The sequence below is a fragment of the Meleagris gallopavo genome, chromosome 4 (assembly GCF_000146605.3).
Source record: "Meleagris gallopavo isolate NT-WF06-2002-E0010 breed Aviagen turkey brand Nicholas breeding stock chromosome 4, Turkey_5.1, whole genome shotgun sequence".
NCBI classification, from domain to species: Eukaryota; Metazoa; Chordata; class Aves; order Galliformes; family Phasianidae; genus Meleagris; species Meleagris gallopavo.
The window spans coordinates 42,111,213-42,116,104 of NC_015014.2; positions in this window are offsets into that span (position 1 = coordinate 42,111,213).

Genomic DNA, 4,892 nt, shown 5'->3' on the forward strand with positions numbered 1-4,892 from the left:
CAGACCCAGTTCACTCAGCCTTTCTTCATAGGGGAGATGCTCCAGGCCCTTCACCATCTTTGTGGCCCTCCGCTGGACTCTTTCCAAGAGATCCCTGTCTTTTTGTACTGGGGAGCCCAGAACTGGACACAGTACTCCAGATGAGGCCTTACCAGGGCAGAGCAGAGGGGGTAGGATCACCTCCCTCGACCTGCTGGACACGCTCTTCTTAATGCACCCCTGAATGCCATTGGCCTTTTTGGCCACGAGGGCACACTGCTGGCTCATGGCCAACCTGTCGTCCACCAGGACGCCCAGGTCCCTCTCTGCAGAGCTCCTCTCCAGCAGCTCATCCCCCAGCCTGTATTGGTGCATGCAATTATTCCTCCCTAGGTGTAAGACCCTACACTTGCTTTTGTTGAACCTCATCTGGTTTCTTACTGCCCAGCTCTCCAGCCTGTCCAGGTCTCGCTGAATGGCAAATGGCTTTCCTTTCAGCTGAGAGGAGATAAACGTATCCACAACCACAGCAGGGAGAGCAGATCTATCAGATCCTATCTGGGAGATAGTACTGGGGCTGTGCAGGCTGAGGAGATCCCGCCCTCTAAGTCAGCGGTTGAAAACCTGCATGGCTGGGAATGACATGAAGTAGTGGTCAGATAAAGATGGTTAGTGACCCCTGTGAAACAGGTAGGGGGTGTGCCTCTCTGCCAACTACGCATGTAGATAGCTTTTTTATTGGTAGGAGACATCACAAGTATAATGGTAAAGAAATCAGAACTACCTATTTACACAAAAACTATGACTTGAATTTGAAGAATATTGCTGGGCAAGTGTAATGGTTTAATCTGGCAGGTGGCTAGGCACCACGTAGTCACTTGCTCATTTCCTTCACCTCCCAGTGGAATGAGGGAGAGATTCAGGAAAAAAAAAAAAAATAAAGTAGAACTCGTGGGTTGAGATAAACCTTTTTTCTAAGACAGAGAAAAGGAAAAGGAAAGCAATTATGAATATATATATACATATATATATATACACATATGATTATGAATGTGTATAACAAGTGATGCACAAGCAATTGCTCCCCCCCCCAGTCGATAGCCAGTTAGCCCCTCGAGTAGTGGAAGAGAGCTCAATGAACTGCCACCCCTTCAAAACTCCTTCTGCATGATGTCATATGGCACGGAATATCCCTTTGGACAGTTTCAGACAGTTCTCCTAATTCTGTTCCCTCCCAGCTCCTTGGGCCCTTTGCTGAGAATGGCCTTGGTTCTGTACAACACTGCTTCAGAGCAACTATAAATATCAGTGTATTATCAACATTGTTTTTCTCCTAGAGCCAAAATGTAGCATTATAGCAGACAGTCTGAAGAAAACAATTCTGTCTCAGTTGAAATTAAGACAGGAAATGTGAGTTAAAATTCTACCTTTGAGGTATCTGTGTTGTGTCTCAGTGGATCACTATCTCTTCAGACCTGTTGATCTCACAACTTTTATTAGCATAACATGAGTTAATACGCATGGGCACTGATCTTCTCCTCTGTATGTTCTCAAAAGACAAATGAGTAAACAGCCTGCCTACAGAATATTTCCCAAAATCTTTAAGAGCCTCCTGCACTGCACTGTGCAAACGGCCATTCACTGTAGATGAGCAACATAGGCAGGAAGCATTTTTTAAAACCACACAACTTTTTCCGTTCCTGTCTTGTGTATGAGGATGATTCATGCTGCCTGAAGGCAAGGTGTTGATTGGGATTTTGCTTCTCCAAGCAGCTATTCAAGAACCAAGTCCAGGGTTTCACAAAAAAAGGTGCCAATGACACAAGTAGCTGGCACATTCTCTAAGCCAAGCCCCCTGTGATGGAATTTCTCTTAACTGGGAAAAGTTTACTTGTAAGTTAAAGAAGAAAACTCCTCAATGAATTGCTTTGAACACCCAAATCGATCTATGCAGAACACCTACTTTGACAATCATGCTGACAGTTAACTGTTTTTGCCAGAGGCTATGCACACAGATTATATGCTAGTCCTTTTTATCTGTGAAACTCAAGTGCTCAATGAAGATGTGAGAGTACTAAAAATTTTCTTTCCTTTACTGAGAAAAAGAAAGGAATTTTGAGTATTTGGTTAACGTAAACTGGATTTGTGAAAGTTCACCATCACCAGAACATTCTCTGCATCTTGCATGATTGAAATTTTTATGATTTATCACATATCTAGTCAAGTATTACGCAGGAGTCAGGCCAATCAGATCTGTGAATCCTGCTTCTCACCTTCTATCCAGAGGACATAACAACCACAGTGTATTACAAACGATATTTTGATTTCTTAAAAAAAAGTTATAATAAAAAAATATATTTTCATCAGCTTTTGAATTAATTCTACATACAAATTACATAGTAATTAGACAATGTGTACCAAAACATTTATTTACTGCCTTAGGAAAGATAGCATACTCAAAAGAAAAGCAATAAAATGAAAGACTCCATGATCAGGTTAGAAAGAGCTAAGCTGACTGCTAAATTCATGTTGTTCTGATATTCTGCTATGTAAAACATTGAACTTCAGAGTAGTAGGTACTCTGTACAAAGACAGCAAGAGGGACAAACTAAGAAATGAATATTATAACAAAAGATGGTAAAGAAATGAACTCTTTTTTCTTTTAAGGCAAACATTTAACACAAAATGAGAAAGCTCAACTAATTCTCATAGCTGTACCAATTCTCCGAGCATGGATTATCAACTTAAGCACAATAACAGCTGACATGGTTATATGATTTTTAGGCCAAGTTAAGTAACGTCTTGTCAGCTTAGTATGGAGGCAATCCATCCCCACTTAACTATGCGAATATGCAATTCATGATCACTTGCTCATTCTTCAAGCATATGATAGGGTGTATGGGCATAAGGGTCAGAAGTCAGCATCTCACTACTACCAGTGTACTTCCAGTAAGTTAGCCTAAAAAGGAACATTGCAGCACTTACATTTCTTATCCTAAATTCTGTCTTTAGCTACCTGGGGATTTCAAGATACACAGATTTCTGACCTCACTAAGTGATTTGGCTGAGATACTGCTGTGAAGGCAGTTAGACTAACAAAAGACAGATTTGCATATACAGCAGGACTCAGGCACGCAGAGATGCAGCTATAACTTGTGAACTTGCTGTTAAATTTCTTTCCAGCACAGAGTTAGCTCACTCCAGGAGTACAAGCTTCTCTTGACATCTCAGGATGCTCAATAATAGTCTCTCAGAGAATAGGCTCAGAAAACATGTAATTGGGGTATTATGATGAGGACGTTGTTTGGCATATGCCAATGAACATTCTAGCAATTCTACAGCTCAGAAAGGCAGACTTCTGGAGGTTATCTAAAATGATATACCAGCAGTATTTATTATACATTTCCCATATCTTTTCCCATATGTTTATATTAGCCCTACGAAAAAATATATTAGTAACACAATATTACAAATGGCCTTGATCAAAGGTAGAGAGAACTGTGAATAGAAACATCTGTACAATATTACATTCCTTATTTCACATGCCACTTCAAAATTAATTTCATGCTAGGCTTTTACATAGATAAGCTACATTTAATTCCAGAATATTGACCATTTATCAGATTTGTATTACTTTTCATACTGCAGTTTCTTTCTTCCCATAAGCCTCTTATAGAGAAAAGTGCCTTCTTTCTGTTTTCTTGCACTGACATGATTTGGATGGGGAAAAAAAAAATTAGCAGAAAATAAAGGGTGAGACAGATTCACAAAGAAACAGGCAGGATATTGTCAGGGTGTTAGTTTCTAACTGCATGCCTAGCAGCCTGCAGATCCCCTTCTCAAGAGTTCTGTGCTTAAGCAATTCATAGGAACAACACACAAAAGCCACCACATTAGCAGAGATCTACATTATGTAGCTAATAGGGAATGCCAAGAAATCTTAAAATCTCTCCATGAACTTGGTATCCTCATCTGGGTTACAGGAAAATGCTTTCTCCAAATGGGATTCAAAGGTATTCATTATCTTGAATTCACTGCCTATGCGTACAAAGGCTGACTGGCAAAAAGACAGGAGGGAACTTCAGTACTTAAATATTCAACTCTACTAGCATTCAGATGAAAATGTAACCAATATTCTCTTTTTAAAATGAGATCTTTCCAGATTATTCTAAGCTAGAAATTTTTCTGAAGCTGCTGTCCTGTTATTAGCAAATAATGAAGCAAGTGAAGGAGGGAACAAAGACTACGTAGCTGGACTGTTGGTTAAAGCATTAACATAGAAAGTCCTGTATCTGCTTCAGATACTGGCTATTCATCAAGAGCAGAGCCAAGTTTTAGTATCCCTGATGGTAAAAGCAATTTTTGGGGGTTTCAAAAAGTTGCTTTATGACCTGGGAATAACTGCTTGTAGAGAAGACAGGCAGAGTGTCTTCTGTGATGGTTCAGATGTGTATAGGTAAAAGCTCATTTGCTCATGTGAACCTAGCAGGTTTCAAAGACTTTGACTTATGGAATTGTGGGAATCAAATGTTGTTTCTGCATTAGAATTGGATAATATATATATTTTTATTTCATAATCTCCACTGTCATAGTTCTTTCTGGGAGTCTTTCTGCTTAACTTGGGGAAGATCCCTCATAGTTTACATCACTTATCGTCTAGATAACCCTTCCCAGGGACGCACGCTCTGTATATAGGTGTATATAGGTGTATATATGTATATTATGTCATACACACTGCAAGAATATCCAGCACCAGACCAAAACAGAGAACAAGTCATGGCATGCCCGAGGAAGCGCCTGAAGAGACATCGGAAGGCCTGACATCATCCCTCACCACGGTGATCCTTGTTTAACGAAGACTTGGAAGCAAATCACCATATCAATACGACAAGAAGAGCACTGAGACATCTTGG